The sequence below is a fragment of the Acanthochromis polyacanthus genome, chromosome 16, assembly GCF_021347895.1.
Source record: "Acanthochromis polyacanthus isolate Apoly-LR-REF ecotype Palm Island chromosome 16, KAUST_Apoly_ChrSc, whole genome shotgun sequence".
NCBI lineage: Eukaryota > Metazoa > Chordata > Actinopteri > Pomacentridae > Acanthochromis > Acanthochromis polyacanthus.
The window spans coordinates 1838810-1862349 of NC_067128.1; the positions used below are offsets into that span (position 1 = coordinate 1838810).

General features: G+C 41.0%; 1 long non-coding RNA gene across 1 annotated transcript in view; it reads right to left on the minus strand.

Annotated features, from left to right (window-relative positions):
- LOC127530263 (uncharacterized) overlaps positions 1–23540 on the minus strand; it is a 243526-nt gene that overhangs the window by 112440 nt on the left and 107546 nt on the right. Inside the window, exon 3 of the long non-coding RNA XR_007936721.1 lies at positions 15308–15445. This is a non-coding gene — a long non-coding RNA (uncharacterized LOC127530263). The remainder of the gene's footprint in view (positions 1–15307; positions 15446–23540) is intronic.

Genomic DNA, 23540 nt, shown 5'->3' on the forward strand with positions numbered 1-23540 from the left:
TTTCCAAGGCGAGAGGATCGGTTCTGTAAGTCTGCCACATATCAACCTGTAGAAACTGAAGTCTGTTGGCACAGTAGAGTTTAAATGTAAAACTGCAGAGGAAAGGCGAATAAGAAGCACCACGTTAACAAGGTGGAAAAGCTGACTTTCTCCATAGGTGGTCTTTAAACAACAAGCTACATGCTGGTAGAGTTTAGCCTCTCTCCCTGCTGCTAATTCAATAAAATGTTCCAGTTATCCTCCCCTTATTGGAGTAATTTCTGGGTAAAAGCGTGACAGCAGAGGGTCCGGTGGCCTTCCCTCCAACATGCTTCAGACCACCAACCGCTCAGCCGGTCATCTGATCAAAGGACAAACCTTCTTGGCACCGTCTCGCTTCCTGGGCTCACGTTTCCAGTTAACCAAACTAGCGGTAATTTGGACGTGTGCCTGAGGATAAAGAGAGAAAATATACGATCCTGGCCGCGGTTCAATCAAGTTGTGTAGCAGCAGATCCTGGGATCCCTCCGGAGGCCCGACCCGGCCGGACGGTGCAGAGAGCGGCGTCAGGGGTCGGAGTTGAAGTGGGAGTGGATTCCCGGCAGCAGAGGCAGCGTTGACCGGCAAGAAAGAAGCATCGATCGGCCCGACTCCAACTGTGACCCTCAGGGATGGTCGAGGTCAAAGACTACATCCAGTCTGACTCCAGAAGACGTGGATGGATGCAGCTCTGAATGTCTGAGCGTGACTCAGTGTCACTATGTGGGGAAAATGCAGCGTACAGCATCAGCAGAACAGGATTAGTGGAGTCTTATCCGTGCTGTGCCTCATTGGAACACAAGGAATTATTATACTTTTTTCTTTGGATGGAAGAAACGTGTTACTGACGCCCTAAAATACTCGAAAACGTGAAAATCTTTTAAGCGTTTATTTTGAGTGTGCTACATTTTATTTTGGTGGTTCTGCATCTTTTTGTGTTGGTTTTATTCCCCGATTAGTTGTTCTTTCCTTCATATTGGTCTATTTTGTGTTATTCTGGTTGTTAAACCTCTGATTTAGGCTTTTCTGCCTGTCCCATCGGTTGTTTTGTCTCCTTTTGATCATCTTGTGTCTCATGTTGGTTGTTCTGTGTCTCATGGTGATTATTTTTTTGTCTAGTTTTGCGGTTTATTTTGGCAGTTTTTTCCCCCCTTTGTGTCTCATTTTGGTCATTCTTGTCTTGTTTTGGCTGTGTTATGCCTCATTCTGGTGATTTTGTGTCTCGTTCTTGTTCGTTTGTGTCTCATTATGGTTGTTTTATGTCATTTTGTGTGTCATTTTGGTTGTTTTACATGTCATTATGGCTGTTTTGCATGTCATTTTGATCATGTTTGTTTCATTCTGGTTGTTGAGCCTCTAATTTAGGCTTTTCTGCATGTCCCATTGGTTGTTTTATCTCCTTTTGATCACCTTGTGTCTCATTTTGGTTGTTTTGTGTCTCATTTTGATCATTTTTTGGTAATTTTGTGTGTTATTTTGGCAGTTTTGCATCTCGTGTTGGTTGTTTTTTCCCCTTTTGATCGCTTTGTGTCTTATTTTGGTCATTTTTGTCTTGTTTTGGCTGTGTTATGCCTCATTCTGATGATTTTGTGTCTCGTTCTTGTTCGTTTGTGTCTCACTATGGTTGTTTTATGTCATTCTGTGTGTCATTTTGGTTGTTTCACATGTCATTATGGCTGTTTTGCATGTCATTTTGATCATGTTTGTTTCATTCTGGTTGCTGAGCCTCTGATTTTGGCTTTTCTGCATGCCCCATTGGTTGTTTTATCTCCTTTTGATCGCTTTGCATCTCATGTTGGTTGTTTTGTGTCTCATTTTGATACTTTTTTGGTGGTTTTCTGTGTTATTTTGGCAGTCCCCCCCTTTTTGTCTCATTTTGGTCATTTTTGTCTTGTTTTGGCTGTGTTATGCCTCATTCTGATGATTTTGTGTCTCGTTCTTGTTCGTTTGTGTCTCATTATGGTTGTTTTATGTCATTTTGTGTCTCATGTTGGTTGTTTTGTGTCTCATGGTGATGATGTTTTGTCAAGTTTTGGTTGTTTTGTGTCTCATTTTGATCATTCTTTGGCAGTTTTCTGTGTTATTTTGGCAGTTTTACATCTCATGTTGGTTGTTTTACCTCCCTTTGATTGTTTTGTGCATCACTTCCATTGTTCTGTGTCTCTTCTAGATTGTTTATGTCATTTTGGCTGCTTTGTGTCTCATTCTGGCTGTTTCGTCACTGCTCTTTATGATTCACTCCAATCTAGAAAACACTCAATGTGCTGTTTGTTTGAGTGAAAGAGCCACAACCTTCAACCTAAAACGAGGAGTACAACACCTTAAAAGATGCATTATGACGGTACAGCTGTACTTCAAACCGCATTTAAAATCTGCGTAAACTTTCTTAGGATCCAGATGTGTTTTTGAGGACAGTTTGCTGCAGTAACGCGTCAACATGCTACAGCTCTTGTTCCATTACTTCATGCCTCCATACTGCTACTGTGTTAAAGTGCCTATAATCAATATTTCTTACAAAAACTGAAATAACAGGTTGTCAACACAACCCCATCGTGCTGATTTATTTGATTTTCCACTGAACCATTTGGAGGGCGGAACGTCTGACTGTCACATCTTAAAGAAGCACTTTTCACCTCTGTCAAAGTGCCATTTGCTGTCTTTTTTTTTCCCACAAAAAACCTCAACCCCCGAGCATTTGATGGAGCCGACTTAAAGCGTCCCTTAAAAATTCCTCTGATGCGCTGATTGAGGGGAAGCTGCCGCCTCTCCTCCTCTTTGCAAACGCTGAGCTACAGAGGTACAGTCTGTGCCAAACGTGCTCCACTTCAATCATTCAGTCTTCTGACGTCCAAACGAAGTCGCTCTCAGACACGCAGATCAAGTCCAGGCCGGGTCTGATCTTCTGCTTCAGATTCTGTTTGAAACGAGTCCCTGCAGTGTGTGGAACCGTGTGGCAGTTTGCAGCTATCCATTCCTATTATGCTCATATTGCTCATGTGAATACAGTAAAGTCTGATCTAAAATTCATATATCAGCCTGTTGGTTTGATCTGTTAAAATGTCCGTATAGCTCAGTACTGCTACGCTGTTTTGTGTGTCATTTCTGTTTTGTGCCTCATTTCATATCTCATTTTGCTTGCTTTGTGTGCCATTAAAATCCATCTAACTTTTGTCACTTTATTCCCTTATGATCCGTTCATCTCTCATTTCGATTGCATTATGTATTTTTTAGTTGTTTCATGTCTATTTTGATCATTTTATGCCTCATATTGGTGTATTTTGTCTCTCTCTGGATGTCGAGCCTCTGATTTTGGCTTTTCTGCGTCTCTCATTAGTTGTTTTTTTATCCTTTTGATCATCTTGTGTCTCATTTCAGTTTTCTTGTGTCTTGTTTTGATAGTTTTCTGTGTTATTTTGCCAGTTCTGCATCTAGTGTCGGTTGTTTTTTTTAATCTCCTTTTGATCATTTTGTGTCTCATTATGGTTATTTTATGAATAGTTTTGGTCGTTCTGTGTCTCACGTTGCTTGTTTTCTGTATAGTTTTAGCCGTTTTGTGTCCCATTTTTTTTGTTTTGCATTTAATTTTGGTTTATTTTGTCTCGTTCTGGTTGTCAAGCCTCTGCCTTTGGCGTCTCTGGATGTCCCAATGGTTGTTTTGTCTCCTTTTGGTCGCATTGTGTCTCGTTTGGGTTGTTTTGTGTCTCATTTTGATTAACTTTTTGTTGTTTTGTCTGTTATTTTGGAATTTCTGCATGTCGTGTTGGTTGTTTTTATTTCCATTTCTCCTTTTGATCACTTTGCATCTTATTCTGGTAATTTTTTGTCATGTTTTGGCTGTGTTATCACTCATTCTGGTGATTTTGTGTCTCATTATGGTTGTTTTATGCATAGTTTTGGTCATTTTGCCTCTCATTTTGCTTGTTTTCCGTATAACTGTAGTCGTTTTGTGCCTCATTTTGGTTGTTTTGCATGCCATTTTGGCTACATTTCTCTCATTCTGTTTCTTTTTCGTGTCAGATTTTCACTTTGCTGTAAAATTTTAATTGTTCTGTGTCTCATTTTGGTTGTTTTGGATGTCATTTTGTAGCTGAAGCTTTTATTTGGAGTGTTTTGCATTTTATTTTGGTGGTTCTGCATCTCATTCCGGTCGCTTTGCATTTCATTTTATGTTCTGCATCTTTTTGTGTTGGTTTTATGTCCTATTTTGGTTCTTCTTTGCCTCATTTTGTTTCTCCTGTATTGCATTTTGATAATTTCAGCCTGTGTCTGGTTCAATAATCGATTTATTTACAGGTCTGTTACTGAATTATCATTGTCTGTCATTCTAGTATTTTTACCTGAATATATTCTAGGGCCGGCCCAAATAGTGGTTTCTGGTCTCTGGATATTCGGGCCCTATTAAAGACAAATATCTGAATACTCGTTCCGCCCCATAACGTCCGACGCGTCCGAATATTCAGATCCATTCGTCTGGTCTCCCGTAGCTTGGAAAATCCAAACTGAATCTCCATGTAATCTCCTATTTCCATGTTAGGAGATACAGGAGAGTCAGTTTGGCATTGGGCGAATTGAATCGCGTTTCCCTCACGGGACAGTTTGGTACGACCAATCATAGCACGGGAGGCGGGAGTTAATGCTGCGTCATCTTCAGCGCCTGGATTACCCATAAAGATGATGCCGGAGGAGGAGGGCCAAAGCGAATGTTTTTGTGGTCTCTTGGCGTTTTGGATGGCGTTAGTCGTTCCCTCTTTTCACTTGACGTTTCCGACGATGAGGAGGCAGTGGATGGCTCGTTACTTTCGGCTTCTTGCCATTGTTTGTACAGAGGAAAATCCCGTTCCAAACGTGTGAGTAAATTTAAGCAACTTTTACACATACGCACCGACTTGGTTTGGCTCCGATTTAAAGTTATTCCTAACACCGCTAATCGTTCGGAAGGAGTCTTTTGTTGCGTAGATTTTTCAAAAATAAGTGTTGTACTTGAGAGTACCCCATGTATTCGCAGATTTTTGTGACAAAAACGGCAGTAATCATTCACCGCGACGCTTTCTTGGCTGCATGCCATTGTTGTTTGGACTACATGGACTTCAAGGTCGATTTGTTTATGCGTCACATCCGTGTTACGCTGATTGGTTCTTTCTCGTTCAAGCTGCATTCGTTAGCCCCTCCTTTTTGAAATCGTCTCCTATCATCACAATGCCAGACTGCCTTTATTTGTATTTATATTAATACATAAATAAAGTCAGTCTGGATTTTCCAGGCAAGGTCTCCCGGACGCAAATTTTGCACACTACCTTCGTTTTGTCTTCAGTTAAACTGAAGAATTCCCAAACAGCGGAGGTCTTCAGCATCTTGTCTTGTGTTTATGCAACGAAGTGAAGCTTGATGTCAAAATCGGCAGCCACCCGGCCATTCAGGTGGTGGTAAGAAACACGAATGGATGAGCCGAGATGAGCCGAAGGCGAAGGGAAGAGACGAGCTCCGAATATTCCTATTTTCGTCTGGGGGGAGGACGGGGTGATCACATAGACATATATGTATATGTTTATGTGATCACACAACGGGATGAAGGCGAAGGGAAGACAGTAACGCCGAATATTCGTTCCGCCCGGTAACGTCCGAATATTCGGATACCAAAATTAATATCCAGTTACCGCCGTAGCGAACGAATTTGGATTTTTGGGATATTCGGGTTGAGCCCTAATATTTTCCCGTTAATAAACCGGCTACATCATCAGTGAACTATGAGGGTGTTATAAGCTGCGTGATGCCCTTTGCATGCTGAAAACCCAGAGCCTGTTTGATCTGAACCTGAGATTTATCGACACCGCGGTGACATCACTGATTTACTGAATGAAGGAAGCCTCATTAAAGCGACTGCTTTCCATCATGAGCAACACGTTGCGTATCCCTGCATTTTTAATCGCTTAACCAAGAATAATAATGTCACTGGAAATCCCACAAGGTATTACGTGCATTCACACATCCCAGAACTGACTGTGAAATGTAAATATCCCACTGATTAAAGGGTGACTGCGGCGGAATCTCCAAAAAGAAATAAAGATGAAAAAACAAGTTTAGGAGGAAATCTCGTTCACAAATCCTCTAAGTGGGAGCACATACTATATTTGATTAGACGAGCTCATTATGCAGCCCAGTCAGTGTTTGGATTGTAATAGGTGGCTGCTAAAATCGGGATGTAAATCTCATTATCGGAGTGTGTTTGAGAACATATCAGTCGCTCCTTTTCTGGTGCAGAATCACGCTCGCAGCAGCACCCTGGGACGTTGTGATCATGTAAATGGCTGAGTGTTTTTAGTATGTGCATATTTTAACATGTTAATCTCTCTGACAGACCAAACATAACGCTGACAAGGCCTTCTCCCCTCGCTGCTCCGCGGGCCAAGCCTGATAGCGCTTTGCTCTGTCAAAGACAAAACATAAATAAATCATTTCATTCATTAATATTCAGGTTCGGGGCTCGTCTGTTTTACACAACATTGTCTAAAGCGTTGCAAATCTGCGTCACACCACTCCCCTTTTCTGTCTTATTCCAGTTCTGTCAGCGCTCCGGATGCTCTTGGCGGCAAAACTCCCGACAAAAAGTTAGCAAATTTGTCTTGGTTGTTTTTATCTCCTTTTCATCGCTTTGTGTCACTTTCTGTAAATTTTAGTCATTCTCCGTCTCATTTTGGTTGTTTTCTGCCTCATTTTGATTGTTTTGCATGTCATTTTGGTGACTTGTTTTGCCTCATTCTGGTGATTTTGTGTCTCATTCCTGTTGGTTTGTGGCTCATTTTGGTTGTTTTATGGATAGTTTTGGTCGTTCTGCATCTCATTTTGCTTGTTTTCTGTATAATTTTAGTCGTTTTGTGTCTCATTTTGCTTGTTTTATGTATAGTTTTGGTACTTCTGTGTCTCATTTTGCTTGTTTTACGTGTCATTTTGATTGTTTTGAATATCATTTTGGTTATGTGTGTCTCATTTTGCTTGTTTTGTGTCTCGTGATCATTTTTTGTCTTGTTTCGGCTGTGTTTTGCCTCATTCTGGTGATTTTCTGTCTCATTCCTGTTGGTTTGTGGCTCATTTTGGTTGTTTTATGGATAGTTTTGGTTGTTCTGCGTCTCAGTTTGCTTGCTTTCTGTATAATTTTAGTCATTCTCCGTCTCATTTTGGTTGTTTTCTTTATAGTTTTGGTTGTTCTGTGCCTCATTGTGATTGTTTTGCATGTCATTTTGGCCACGTTTTGCCTTACTCTGGTGATTTTCTGTCTCATTCCTGTTGGTTTGTGGCTCATTATGGTTGTTTTATGGATAGTTTTGGTCGTTCTGTGTGTCATTTTGCTTGTTTTCTGTATAATTTTGATTGTTCTGCGTCTCATTTCGGTTGTTTTCTGCCTCATTTTGATTGTTTTGCATATCATTTTGGTCACGTTTTGCCTTATTGTGGTGGTTTTCTGTCTCATTCCTGTTGGTTTGTGGCTCATTATGGTTGTTTTCTGTATAATTTTAGTCGTTTTGTGTCTCACTTTGCTTGTTTTGTGTCTCATTGTGATCATTTTTGTCTTGTTTTGGCTGTATTATGCCTAACTGTGGTGATTTTGTGTCTCATTCCTGTTGGTTTGCATCTCATATTGCTTGTTTTATGCATAGTTTTGGTCCTTCTGTGTCTCATTTTGCTTGTTTTACGTGTCATTTTGATTGTTTTGCATATCATTTTGGTTATGTGTGTCTCATTTTGCTTGTTTTGTGCCTCACTGTGATCATTTTTTGTCTCGTTTTGGCTGTGTTATGCCTCATTCTGCTGATTTTGTGTCTCATTCCTGTTGGTTTGCATCTCATATTGGTTGTTTTATGCATAGTTTTGGTCCTTCTGTGTCTGATTTTGCTTGTTTTGTGTCTCACTGTGATCATTTTTTGTCTTGTTTTGGCTGTGTTATGCCTCATTGTGGTGATTTTGTGTCTCATTCCTGTTGGTTTGTGTCTCATTCCTGTTGGTTTGTGTATCATTATGGTTGTTTTGTGTATAGTTTTGGTCGTTTTGCATCTGATTTTGTAAATTTGCGTCACGCCACTTCCCCTTTTCTGTCTTATTTCAATTCTGTCAGTGCTCCAGCTGCTCTTGGTGGCAAAACTCCCGACTAAAAGTTAGCAAATTTGTCTTTATTCTGCGTCTCTGATCTCGGTGGCTCTCTCAGGGGAACCAAAGTAGTTTCTGGAGAAACAACACTTGTTTTTTGTACTTTTCACTCCCAGCCTCAGAAAGTGCTCCATCTGCGCCGGTTGTCAGGTAACCGTGCCGACACATCTGCGGCTGGTTTAGGAGCAGTGCAGCTGTGACCTCTGGTTTGATGTGCAAAAAGAAAACATCTAATATGGCATCCGCCATCTGCAGCTGAGGGGGAGGGAGGAAGGAGGGGGAAATGAGGAAGGGAGCGGAGGTGGAGGAGTGGAAAACAGAAAGAGAGAGAGAGAGAGAGAGAAAGGGTGGAAATCTCTGCTATTTGTTCTCCTTGTCACTCGCTGCAATGGGAGGGGAAACACTACATTTGTTTTGCACTCATGCATCGACTGCCTTTAGTTTCTCCTCATCGGAATGGAAGCTTAGACAAGATAAACAAAATCCTGTAGCTGTTCTGCTGATACTGAGTGACACATCTTGTATTTGTTTTATTTCAGTGGGGTATGCAGGGCTTTTTCTAATATGCAGCTGTTGCATATGAATGTTATTTATAGCAGTCTACTGTATCAGAATTGACTTGCCAGACTCAGATTCATTATAAATTGAGTGACTAGAGATTGTTTCACGCTCTCCTGATAACGCAATCGATGACATCTCTGTGCTTTGGGGAGACGTTTTTATTGCTCGCATGATGCAGGAGATGTTGTACAAACAGAAAAGACACATGTCAGTGGTTTAAAAAGGAGAGAAACTGTTATCTATCAGCGGAATGCGCTAAACTTACTGGTGTGGAATGCACATTCTGATTGTTGAGACTCTGATTTCGGCTTTTCTGCATGTCTCATCTCCTTTTGATCGCCTTGTGTCTCATTCCGATTGTTTTTTGTCTCATTTTGATCATTTTTTTGTTTGTTTTGTGTGTTATTTTGGCAGTGCTGCATCTCGTGTTGTTTTTTTTTTTAACTCCTTTATCGCTTTGTGTCTTATTTTGGTCATTTTTCTATGTTTTGCCTCATTCTGGTGATTTTGCGTTTCCTTCCTGTTGGTTTGCGTCTCATTATGGTTGTTTTATGGATAGTTTTGGTTGTTTTGCATCTCATTTTGCTTGTTTTGTGTGTCATTGTGGCTGTTTCTCATGTCATTTTGGTTACATTTGTCTCGTTTTCTCTTGTGTCGGTTGTTTTTCCTGTCATTTTTGTAGCTAAAGCTTTAATTTGGAGTGTTTTGCATTTATTTTGGTGGTTTTGAATCTTATTTCAGCCGCTTGGCATTTCATTTTATGTTTCGCGTCTTTTTGTGTTGGTTTTATGTCCCATTCTGGTTGCTGTTTGCCTCATTTTGTTTGCATATGAATGTTATTTGTAGCAGTCTACTGTATCAGAATTGACTTGCCAGACTCAGATTCATTATAAATTGAGTGACTAGAGATTGTTTCATGCTCTCCTGATAACGCAATCGATGACATCTCTGTGCTTTGGGGAGACGTTTTTATTGCTGGCGTGATGTAGGAGATGTTGTACAAACAGAAATGACACATGTCAGTGGTTTAAAAAGGAGAGAAACTGTTATCTATCAGTGGAATGTGCTAAACTTACTGGCGTGGAATGCGTGCATGTTTTGGATTTGAAACGAAGCCTCAGAGCAGAGATGGGGTCGGAGCCGGCGGGCCTTTTGGACGTCTTGGTTCACCGCCTACATGTTTGCACACGGAGAGCTGATCTGGGGGGGGGCTGACAGGTAGCCTGACGGGAGCCTGCCTCTTACATAGCAGAGGGATTAGCACAGCGGCTGAAACATGTGCTGTGTTTTAGGTGGAAGGGAGGACTGGGGGGGGGGGGGGGGGGGGGTTTGAGGCGAGACCAGACACCCTGTGGTGCTGGCGTCAGGCTGGTACCGACTTTCTAACTCACACAGGAGGTGAGAGCTGAATACAAGCCCACGCTGTTATCTCTCCCCAGTGTTGGTCAACAGCAGACAGACGTGTTCACCGTCCACAGATTTCACTTCAAATTAAGGGCAGAACACAATTCCAAGTTTGGGGGAATACAGTAAGAAGCTCATTTATCCAAACCGCAGTTTTCAACCTGGGCGAGCTAATGACCGGCTGAACTGCTTTTACAGATGTGCAAAAATAATATTCTATTAACAGCATATGTTGGAAAGTCCTTAGACTTCAGCTCCAAATTAGCTGTACGGGTTGTTTCAAACTGGCTGTGCGTGGACATAAAAAGCTGACAGAGTAGGGTCTGCTGCATGTGAGTGGGGTTAGTGGGGTTAAGTGTGTGCTTACTTTGTCTAAACTGTAATTAGCGGTTAACCAGCTGGGGGGCTGATGTTATTAGCTGTTTCTTGGTCTCATCTTTGATTCGAGCGCTCCCTTTGCTGCTCCATGACTCCACTTGGTGCTATGATTCAAATAACAGGCTGACTGCTACGGTTACACGACTACTTCTTGCTATGAGCTTTGACTTTCTGGTCGTTTGCCATCCGTCCATTTCCTTCTGTTTATCCAGAGTTGGATCAAAGTGGCAGCAGGCGAAGCAGAGCTTCCAGTCATCTGTCTTCTGAGCAGCGTTTTCCAGTTTCTCCTGGAGGATCACAAGGTGTTCCCAGGCCAAATGAGATATGTCATCCCTCCAGTAGTCTAGATAATGGGTGTCAAACATGAGGCCCGTGGGCCAAAAGTGGTCCTCCAGAGCGTCCAATCCGGCCCTCAAAGTGTAAAAATTCTAGAGAAGACATTAACTGCAGATTGTAAATCAGTCTTAATCTAGTATTTTACTTTATGATCAAAACAACTCTTTGCCCTGAGGTCTCGTAGGAGGCGGTCACATTTTTCCTCCCTCCGTCTCCATCTCTGTTCTTCTCCCCACACCCTCATGTTTTCTGTTGCTGCACTTTTTGTCTTGTCTTGTCTGTCCCATTCCCCCCCATCCTTATCCCAACTAACTTTGTCTAATGTCATGCTTTGCCTGTTGCGAGTTGTTTTTTTCAGGTTCCTTGTCAAATTGAATTTCCCAACTTAGAGGTTTCACTTGGTATAACGAACCTTTTTTTCATTTTACCCTCTGCTATCCCTACCCGGATCCCAAATGTCTTTGTTTTTCCTTTTCCTCAAGACAGGCGCGCTCCTAAAGGTGCAGCAGTACGAGCTGCCATTGGCAGGGCAGCTCAAATGAGATTTCATTGTAAATGAAAGTGTGCAATGACAATAAAGGTTTGATTGAACTTGTCATGGTCTAGAAATGATTTCAAATTTATAGTTTTACTAATTTACAATCTGCAGTTAATGTCTTCTCTGGAATTTTTACACTTTAAGGGCCGGATTGGACCCTCTGGAGGACCACTTTTGGCCAGCAGGCCTCATGTTGGACACCCCTACTGTATAAAATTGGCATGTTGGAAATGTAATCATTGTAACTTTGATTTTAACGGCACTATGAACAAAGTGAACTCCAGTCTCTCCAAACAACACACCTCTGTGCTTTCCTGAACTCCAAATGTGTTCTGTGGAGGTGAAACTGTTCAAATCCGCTGTTGGGAAACAGTTTCTGTCTCCTGCGTGTTTGACTCACGGTATTGTCCCTGCTGAGCAACTGTTATGACAGTTTGCGTGGGTGTTGACATTAGGAAATGAAACTCTCTGACTCGACATTAAATATTCAGCACAAATAGACGGGAAGCAACGAGATAACCTGAAGCCCGGAGAAAAAAATCTGATGAACATTTGAGTCATGGTGACTCCTTATGTGTCAGCTGGGAGGAGGAGGAGGACACAATGATTGCGGCTGCTGAATGCGAGGATAATGTGACAGCGGTATTTATCTGCTCTGTTCTGCTGCATTCTTTGCTGTTTTATTCCTCTGTGACCTTTCTCATCAACGATTCATTTTTATCAACAGGACTGACGCTGAGTGAATGTGAATGAGCCGCCACGTCTGACACCAACAGTCATAATACGCTCAGACGCACTTTGATCACAGAGTCTGTTCCTTCCAGTAATTATCCGATCAGGAACTGAACTTTCTGAACATGCTTCGTGTACAAAGTCACCACACGCACTCAAAAAATGAATCTGAGTGGTTGTTCCGTTTACTTAATCCTCGTGTTGTCTTGCTGGTCAAACTGACCCGTTTTAAAGTCTGAAAATGTGGAAAAAATATTTATTTTTATACGTAGAATTTTGATGTCCACATGTTCAGCATTTTTAGGAAATCTTTGAACATTTTTGGTGGAAAAAAAGAAATGTTAAAAATGCTTCTTAAGAACTTTTTTTGTGAATGCTCTTAAAGAAAATATTAGAAATTTTACCGATATATATGTAACCATTTTAGATATTTTAAGGATTTTTTGGGAAGATTTTTACTCAAATTTTGAAAATATTTACAAGAATTTTTTGCCAAATTTGGGGGATTTTTTTTTTAAATAAAACTTTTAAGGACATTTTTAAAGGAATTATTGGAATTTTATTCCTGAAGATTCTGCAAATTTTCAGAAATTTGGGGAATTTTTCTGCTTTTAGTTTTTTTTTTTTCAGACAAAGAAACAATATTTTTTGTATGTCCGTAAATGAAAACAACAGGAAGGTTAATACATCTCCCCCCAAAAATGCCCCAAATTTGGCAAGAAAATTCTTGTAAATATTTTCAAAAAAATGAGCAAAAATCTTCCAAAAATAAATCCAAAAATATCTAAAGTGATTACATATATATCAATAAAACTTCTAATATTTTCTTTAAGAACATTCATCAAAAAAAACAACTAAAATCCAGTGAAATTTGCTGGATTTTGGTTGATTTTTATGTGAATATTCTTAAGAAAAATTTTTAAACTTTAAATCGGGTCAATTTTGACCTGCAGGACGACACGAGGGTTAAGTGAACTGAGTTAACTCAAGTTTGTTGAGTTGGATGAAAATAATTACTTTGTGCTTTATGAAAGCAATTTAATCATGTGGAAATTCTTTCTGTATTTTTTTTAAGTTCACTTAAAGTGTTGCTGTTTGAGTGTGTGAGTCAGTGTCTCTAGGAGGCAGCTGTACAGCACCCTTAATGAAACGGGATTAAACCAGGGTGGACTCTGAAGTCAGCGCTGGCTCCGTTCCAGCGCTGACGTGCAGTCTGGAGGACTTCTGACTTCTCCTCCATCTTGGACTAGGATTAAAGGTAGCCCGTTCAGAGGGGGAGGCTCAGGCCAGCCGCTCTGCCAAAGCTTTCCCAGCTTCCACAGCGAGGGCAGGGCACCGGAGTCTCCACTCAGAGGATGAGACAGTTAATTAACAAAACCGACCCAACTCCAGATTCCCTTCGGCGAGACCACACCACACGCGGCTCCCTCTCCCAGTTTAATGGAAAACGACTGCAGAACATCCATCTGAATTTGAGGGGTCATGCTGTGAAAGAGGTGAGGTGAAATGTACATCCTTTCACCGCTTGGCAGCGAGCAGCAGGAAACTTTGTACACAGCAGCAGCTTCTTTGTCTTTGCTACATGAACACTCCCAACAGCGGTGACCTTACAGGCTCACCCAATTATTCATTCATTCTCTGTATCCCTCTTAATTATTATCTGGGTCATAACTGGCTCAATTGTATCCTGGTAAATATTGAACAAAAGAAGAAGTGATGCCATGGAAACAGATAGAGACAGAAAGATCTGATCTAATGTCGGATCTGATTTGCTTTCAGGAAGCAGAGACGGGCATCAGCACTGGGTTAGAAGGAGAAAAACACTTCTACAGATTTAGGTTTTGCCAAGAGAACCACATGTAGGAATCGTTTTTCATTTGACCGCTGCATTGTTTTCACCATCCCAGTTTATTTGTCCGCTGCCGACTGTCAGTTTGGACGTTCTTATCTCTGTAACTTCGCAAATTGGAATCAGAAAGCCTCAGGCAAAGGGTGAAGTATTTTCAACCCTCACAATTGGGTCTTTGCAAAATTAATACCGCCCCCTCAGGGCAAATCCCCACCCACTCTTCATTGACTTTATTTGCAATTGTGCCACGTTTAAAATTCACTTTGCACTGAAGCTGCAGATCACGGTGCTGTCGGTGTCCATTCCCCCGACCCTGATAAAGACAATAAACTCACTGACCGAGTCTCTGAATCATTCTTAGCTAACGAAAGACTATTTTGGGTGGACACTGAGCACATGGAGCTATCGCGCGATTTCGGAACAAGATTTGCTTTCTAGCGTCCTGAGATTTGGATACAGACCACAACAAAGAGCGATCGCCAGGTAATGTGGAGGTTTTCATTCACTTCTCATCTCTAGTATGTTGTGGGACACTCATTGAGACTATCTGAGCCGGTCAGTGTGGGAAAAAAGCACGCTAGGGCGGATTTTGACGTGGGGGGGGCAAGCTGCCCCATACTTTTCACTAGCTGAGCTGCTAAGCTGCCTGCCTGGCTAAATACTGGAGCTATGTCGAAAATTCATTTCTCCATCACTCACATGTATGAAATGACATGAAAACAGACCCCAGGTTGAAAAAAAAAAACAAAGTTCCCCTTTAATAGGAATAAAGAAAACTGTTCAATAGAATGTTCAATATTTTTCCTTAAGTGAGTGGTTGCCTGAAAAAACCCTCACCATGCTCCTTTTCTGGCTCAAACTAGCCTATGATACCTTCATAAAGAAGTCTTTTCGTCCTCCATTGTTATTCCTGTTGGCTTCCATGCAGATCTGTAGCCGCTGGGCGAAATACAGGAGGTCTTTTTCTGCTATATCGCCCAGTCCTAATTTGCATTTGAGCTAATGTTAGCCTCACAATTAGCATTGCTTGGTGTCGTCTGTCGTGTATCCCAAGATCAATTTCTGACAAAGTGACCATCTTATTAGACAAAGAATATTGTGTAGCCTGGAAGCTTTGGACAACAAGATGAACAACCTTTAAGCTCTCAGACAGCTGAACTGTACAGCACGAACTGACCATTTTCCTGTACAGCTGCCCTCTGGCTCCTCTACTATCACTTTTGTAACTTTGAGCCACAGGAAAAGTTCTTTCTCGGTCAGCCAGAGAAACCTCAGTGATAGATTAGGAGACATGCTGCCCACTGCAGCACAAAGGTGAAAAAAAACACACCTCTGATAAAGGTATAACTCACGGGATTACTGTAGAATGAAGGCAGGGATGCTGGAGTGGCGGATGTGAAAGAACCGTGACGCTGGGGAAGATGGTTTCAGTCCGATGAAATCAGAGTCGACAAAACTCTTCCTGATACAGCCCAGAGCAGACACGGACGCTGTAATAATAAAGAGAAAGTGACATTCACAGGTTACCACAAAACGTAAGGCAAATATCAGGCTGGAGATGTTATTAAAAATTGTTAAAGTGGCCGCAAAAAATGGAAATGAGTTACGAATTTAAATTGACCTTTTCAGAAGATTGTGTCGCCTGCTTCTGTTTCTAAGGTAAAGAGCAAACTCTGAGTCACATCCCAAACATATTCTACTGTATTCTTAATGACAAAAAGTTGGAAAAACACATTGGAACCTTGCATTTCTTCACTGTATGTTTTCATGAATGGCATGCTTTTATGTTTACAGTGAAAACAGTTAAACGTAGACGATACAAACTGCAGTAAGGACGTAGAAAGCTACGATCAATCAGCGTCAAACCAGAAAACGCTCCAGCTAACCAAACACACTGTGTCATTCTTTCAGAACCAGAAGACAGGGCTTCTTTGGAGCTCCTTATTTGCACTGACATCTCAAAATGCTTAACCGCTTCAAATGTGGATGTTGAAAACAAATCTTAAATGTGGTATTTATAGAACCAGAGATCTTTGAAATGCAGCCAGTCCTGGCTTGCAACACAAAGACATTTTTTCCACTCACAGTCAAGGTCCCATTTATTTTCCTGCTAAATTTAGTGAACTCTCTCTTTTTCTCTGCTAAATCACATTGAATTTATTAGCTTCTATCTCCACCTTTTGTTCTCGTTCGTCTGAAGCTGAGCTCACGGAGGTCTCTCGTATATGTCGACCATTTCTTGACCTTTTCTGTCACATCCGTTTTATTTCTTTTATCTGGTTTTATGCTGTTGCATCTGTGCAAATAAATGAAACAACCATGCCCAGTTTTCTTTGAAAATGCTGCTCAAACCAAGTGGTGAAGAAGTGGCAAAACTGCACTTCCTCCAGTGGCCACTAGAGGTTCGTTACAAAAGCGAGGCAATCTCTATAGAGCCCCGTGTTAAAATGCATAATTTTAGAGCAGAAATATACACGTTCACAGTCTGGTACAAAAACAGTTCTGGTCTCTCTAGTTAAAATTACGTTCATGGCAACTGTACAAGGGGTGAATTTTCATATAATTCCCTCGCTTAGGTTTTATTTGATTGTAAAGTTAAGCTTTAAATGACAGGTAGGTGTCATCTTGGGATAGTCAGTTCTGCTCATGCTCCACCTCATTTCTAACGTTTGGATTTGTTGACGTAGACGAAGTGATGGCCGGAGCTACTACACTGAGCTTCAAAATGGATCTTGGACCTGATCTGGTGTCTGGGTCAACATTTTTCACTTGTATTTTGAGTGTAAGGAGGTTGAGTTATGCAATTAATTTGTCAAAAAAAAGACACAAAAAGATTAATTTGACTAACAATAATGGATTTTCGACAGATATCACAATGTTGTTGTTTCTGTGAATTCTTTTGGTAATGTGTCCTGACAGCCCTAATTATTATCGCTATATTCCTGCTCTTTCCACCACATCTCCTTCTTCACTGATCAATTAATTGATAGCATGTTCCCTCTCCGTTTGGATCGGTTTGGCTTTGCCACATTTTATTTCATCTTTATTTGACCTTTATTTCAGAAGGTAAAAATGTTTGAGAACCAGTTCTAATTTGCAAACACAACTGGGTCAAAAGGCTCCAGTACGATCAAACACACATGCAAACTACAGACAAGAAGAATTTATGCATGTGAGTAAAAAAAATGTGCATGAGGTGCAGAAAGTGTGTGTTTATATCAGTATAGGTGTAAGCAAAGTCCGGCAGTAGTGACAGTTGACTACAATCTGTTGGAGAATTTGTGCATCAAATCCTGTCTACTATAAATGTGACATTTAAGCATTATTTTAGACCTGTTTTTAGGGCAAATGATAGTTTTACATTTGTATATTCTAACATTTATTATAGCATTTTTAAGGTATCATAAAGCAGCACTGTTTCAGCTTTTAGTGCAATTCTTTTGCAAACTTGAGCATGTTTATGAGAAGAAAGAAAGGAAAAGAACCCACCTAAAGGTGGAATTGTGCCATGCATAGCTGCAAATTTGTCTATAAAAACCTGCTTTTTAGATGAATCAGAAAGACGTGTCTTCTTTTATACATTCCTTAAATGACAGAGGTTAGAACCCAGACATTATTTTATTTTATTTACTACAGAGGCCTAGCCTAGCCACGCTAGACAACCCACGGCAATGAATTTAATTCTCTGCCAGGGTGGGTCTAGTTACCCTACATAAGGCTCGAGGTTGGATTCTCCTAAAACTGGCCGGACCAATCACCATGAAGTGTAGAGTCAGAAGGCGGGCGTAACGAAGTGACGACAGAGGTGCGAAGATTCTGACAGAAACAACCGGAAACAACTAGCCTAACCGCGCTAGACAACCCACAGCAACGAATTTAATTCTCTGCCAGGGTCGACAACAAAAACGACAACAGTCGCTGAGCTCCATTAGCACCGACTCTGAATAATCTTTCTGTTAACATGTCTGTAATATACTTGAGCTTCACCCATTGACTGTATAAATAAGGCTTCACCAAACTCCCGCATCCTCTGATTTCCGGCGCTCTAGGAACTATGTCAGCCTATTCGTTGCGCTGATTGGTTGTATATCTACCCAACTACTGCAGAGTGATTTGAAAGACAACCTTTTAACCCGTCTCCCTCCCTGTCAAGAGTTCCTAGAACCTTGCATCTTCAGACCTGGGTCTGGCACGGCTAGGCTAACAGAGGCCTTCATTTAAATCCTGAACAGATGAGCACACGGCAAAATCAAACCATCAGATGCTGAAATCCCACCAGAGAAATGAGAAGTTCTGTTTTAAGAAAAAAAAAATTGAACTGAGTCATGTTGGTTTTTCGAAAAGCTGCGTTTTCAAATTGAGACGGATCACTGCATCGATTTTGGATGGAGTCTGATGACTGTCATGTCATTGCTGGGTTGGCTTTCAATGTATCTGGTCTGTGTTTTTGAAAACTTTATTTATTCATGTTGGTTTCTGTAAAGTTTTTCTTTTTGGATCTAATTTTTTGGGCCCATGAAGACATCTAGTGCAGCTCTACTCTAGCTAAGTTCACTGGGATGCCACGTTATTTTGTTAAGTTATGACAGAGCAGATTGCGTGAACCCAACATTGTGTGCACTGTTATGGTTGCTTACTACTTAGAATAATCTATATAAAGCTTAAGAAGGAATTTTAGGCTCTTCTTTCCTCCGTCAATATGCAGTAAATCATTTTTTCATCCATTTCCATGTCAAATTTATACAGACATGAATCAACCCCAGTTGAATAACTTATTTAAAGCAGATTTAAAGCACTCAAAATAGCCCCATTTATTCTGAGTTGGGCAGCCTTGAAAGCTCTCCATACTTAATATGGAAGCAAACTGCCTCAGTTGGGTGTTGAATATAAAAATGATTTTTAGAATCTTTTCGGTAGCTCAAAATAATGAGGTACCTGCAGAAATACGTACACAGAAAAGTACATATAACGTCCAGGGTTCTCGCCAGCGCATTTCAGCGTAACGGCCCGTTACGCTGTCAGTTTAAAAGATTACGCTGTGATTAGGGCCGCTACGCTGTTATTTTGACAGATAACACCATGTGCGTTTGTTTTATCGACTGGGTGCCTATCTAGGTTAATTTATGTCTCCCCACCTCAGCTGCACTTTCCTGTCGATTGACCCGTTCCCGTCTAAAATTAAGAGTTGCTTACAATCTCGGGGTTACAATTAGCCTGTCTCGGTTGTTTCCGTGATGCCATGTATGGTGAATAGTGACCTAAATCACGAGCATTTGGAGCATCTGCGTGACGCTCATTGGCTGACATCTGGGCCGGCCGCTCGTGAGATTTAATGAAGGCTATTGGGCGTGCGGGTGCGGGAGGACCTGCCGTTACGCTGTGAAAAAATCCTGGTTAGAACCCCGACGTCTAGTGTTTGCCGAGGACGTCAACGAGCACAGTGTAAATGTAAAAGAAGCTAAACAGTGTGTGTCATCAGCCCTTTGACTTTTCTGAGCGTCTTCGTCTCCAGGAATATTAATAATTCTGATGCAGTCTAGCCGAAAACGCTAAAACTTGCCCACGCTGGACTGGGTTGACATTTTACACTTTCACTTTTTTTGGCTTGTATATTGAATGTAAGAAGGTCCAGTTATGCAATTTATTTGTCAAAAAGACACAAAACGCACAAAAAACAAAGACAGAGATGAATTTGACTAACAGCATTAGTATAGCTTTTCAACGTGCAGTGTTTGCCAAGGACGTCTCATGTAACACAGCGAGCACAACATCAATATAAAAGGAGCTAAACAGTGTGTGTCATCAGTCCTTTGACCCTTCTGAGCGTCTTCTTCTTCAGGAATATTAATAATTCTAATGTAGTCTTGCCAAAGACGCTAAAACTTTAAGACAGACTTCTATCTATTAGCTCATTGAAAACTCATCCTATGTGCTAAGTGATTCTTTTGAGAAAACTGTGTGAATATAAGAACTCTGAGTCATGAGTGTTGCATTTCACTCACAGTCGTGATCGTCTAAAGTTTCTCACCTCTGGATATTTTTTAGCAGGATTGTCACCCCCGCTGAGTGATTAGTCTGAACGCTTCTGAACGGCCCCACTGAGATTTCTGTCACTGTTGCAGGAGTGTCTTTTTATCTTTATTTCTTATTTTTTGGAGGAAAATAAAATGATTATGCATTAGTGTTTCTGCTAAATAAGAAAGGGCTCGTCTCTTTGTTGTGTCTCGCAGCCCTTTTACATTCAGTCAAACTTGGAATGATCAAAGTTTAAGTCTGTCACCACCTTTCCAAGTAAAAATATTAAAAAAAAAACATATGATTCTTCAGACTCAGGCTATTATTAGCTTCAGTAAACAAAGATATGAAAGAAGCAGTGAGGCCTGAGACGGCAAAACCGAGCTGTGAACTTTCTCTGCTTCAAACCGAACGCTCAGACTTGAAGGGGAGGTCACTTATGGAAATTCAGCTTTGTTGCTCACAATGACTTAAGTTTTTTAATATTTTTATCTTGAAAACTCCTTTCAGCTCCGTTGTAATGACACAGATTCAGAGAAGGAAGACTTTCATCCCCTAAAAACTGAACCTTTAAAGTCACAGAGGTTTCATGGATCCAGACTACAGTCAAACACGTCGCCTTTTCTGATGCGGTGTTTACTTGTGTCTGGTTGGCTTCATATCCCCAACAAGAACTACTACAACTACCTGTTACTGTACGATCATCTGCCGGTAGAAATCTCACCTGCTGTCAAATGTGCCACCGGAGGTCAGACGTCGGAGTGAACCTCCAGCAGTGTTTCATTACTATTACAGCTTTTACCCTCAGACTCCGTGTGAAAGACGGTCGTAGCTTTTGTGAAACCTCAAGTTCGCCGTTTTAGTCCTTTGGAACCACATCTAATGTGGAAGAAGTGGATTTAACTGGAAAATCAACATGGCAACCAGTCAATCACAAAGTGGTTTTTTGTCCGGTGTGAGATTCTGGTTTGCAATAGTTGCTAGTTAGTTTGAATACAAACCATCTGATCAGTTTATGAAATACAATGGAGTCTTTAGATTAAACTGTGTGCCAAAAAGGAAAAGAATAACATCACCTGGATCATAAAATGCTGGTGGTGCATGAATACATAACTGATATTTAGAATGACACCGGTATAGAGTACGATTAAGTTTTCATACTTTTAAAACTTCTACAGCTCTCCAGATATCTATGATCTGCAAAATATTTTTTTAAATTCTTATTCAACCTATTTTTCTTGTGTTTTTTTCTCTTTAGGTCTCTAAAAACCCTTAAAAATGAAGCCAAACTGAAACACGTCTCTACATTAATGCACTGAATACGGTTTTGAATAAAGAACTTTTACTTGTAATGGAGTGATTTAAATCAAAGTATGGCTACTTCTAGATAGATGAGGTAAGACTCAAAATATTTATTCCACCACTGCTTTATGCTACCAGCTGAATTCAGTAACAGCTCAAAGAGAAAACCTGAATAAATGAGTGGATCAGCATAACAAAGGCAGGAGCCAAAAGCGTCACTCGGATGAGTATGTAAGAATAAACTCAACTAGAATAGAGAGAGTGCCTCAACAGAGCTCCAGAAGGTGAGGAACAAGTATAGTTTGGTTTTCCCTTTAACTTGTCAGGCGGTATGTTAATGAGAGGCGTATTTGCACATCGTCTTCATGGAAAACAAGGAATTTTGGTGAGGTAATACAGAGCAACATGAAGCCAAGACGGGGAACAAAGGCTGCAGAATTAGTCAGACATTAATCTTTGTCACAGTTTTGACTTCTCTGATTATCAAATCAAGCGCTTCCTAAATGAACATGCAGCCATGAGGGCGTCATGCGAATAAGTCACTTTTGGGGGCTGACATTTGCCCGTGAAAAAACTTCCTGGATGTTGTCGAGAAATAAGAATAAACAACAAACAACCGACAAGGAAGATCAAATGTCTGAAGCAGAATGTGAAGGTTAGTTCTTTGTTTGGAAGTGTCTCAGATTTATGGGAAGCTATGTTTAGTAAGAACAAATCATATGCAAAAGAAAAGTAAAGCAACAAAACAAGAAGTACAGGAAGTCGTCGGTTTATGACGTCCTCGACTTCTGTCATTTCATTGTTATACTGGAAGTGATTACATGGAACTAGTTGGCGATCGGAGTGGATGAATACTGTATGTACAGTAGTAACGCGGCACTATAAGACGGCTTTGTTTACATTTGCCACCACCTTGGGTTGTGCTACATTCACTAACTTTTTGCCCTTCATTATGGCTCCCAGCATAAGTCAGACTCTTCTGAAGCTTCAAAGGAAAGGAAAATCGTCCCCATGGAAGTGAAATTAGATGGAATAAAATGCTCTTTACAGGGCGAAACACCGTCAAACATCGCCCGGTTGCTTGGACTAAGTTGCACGATTGGTGATAAAAAGCGGAAACCTGAACATGTGAAAGGATCTGCACCTATGAAATCAACTGATGGAAAGATTATTACTGCTTTAGCTGGAAGACCAACAGCAACGGCATATCCTGATGAGCCTTATGTTGATTCAGAAGAAGACTAAAGGATCATTTGAGACTTTGAAAAGAGAAAAGGGGGAAGGGAATGAAAGTGAAGAGTTTGGGGTTAGTAAAGGTTGGTTTATGATGATTAATATCGGGATGCAGGGTGATGCACGATGAAGGGCTTGGCTTACATTTTCGCCGGTATTTTCCTACAGAGTTGTGTTTCAGTGTGAGCTAATGACCGTTTGTGTTACTGTAAACTGATCGATATCGTGATGGGCGTAACGGCTTTGTTTACATTTTCACTGGCGTTCCGACCTACTTACGTCACGCCTTAGGAACAGAACTTTGACATGCGTTGAGGACTCGATGTACAGTGAATGCATGAAGGACAAAAAGACTTGTCCAGCCTCAACTCAGACATTCATAACAGAGACGCTGTGAAGTCTGTCACCTCATTGAAAAATCTGAAAGTGAAAGCACCTCTGTAGATTTTATTTTAAGGATCAATCATGTTTTGATGCAAAGATTCGTACATTAGCAGGAACACACCTCAACATGGAAGTGGAACCAGCCCTCTGTTTAAAAATCCAATTAACATCCCCATCTCAATACTGGTGGAAATAATTGTGATTATAGCTTCGGCTGTAATGGTGCAGCTCCATAAAGAACCACTGTGATTTTCAAACAATAGTCTCATCTACACTAAGCGAGGGCACAGAGCCAATGTCAAGTGCCAGTGAAAGCGCTGTTTATTGAGAAAAAGCTCGAGAAAAGGGGATAAAAGAGCGCATGAAAAGCACACGGGTCATGACTGGATGGGAAAGAATGAGGTTAATAGAGAGAGAAAGAGCGATCCGACAAGACGTGCAAAAGAAATAAACAGCATTTTAACGGGGTATTCCGCCCTTTGCCTTTTACAAGACCTGGGCTGCAGAGCGGCGTTCGTCCATCATCTGCAGATCCGTGACAGCCAATAAATCCCAGACAAGCCTTTCCTGCTGTCTGACATGCAGTCAGCGCAGAAAGAGAGATGTTTTACAGTAAAACCACGACCGTGTAAAAGATCCCTCCCGAGTCCC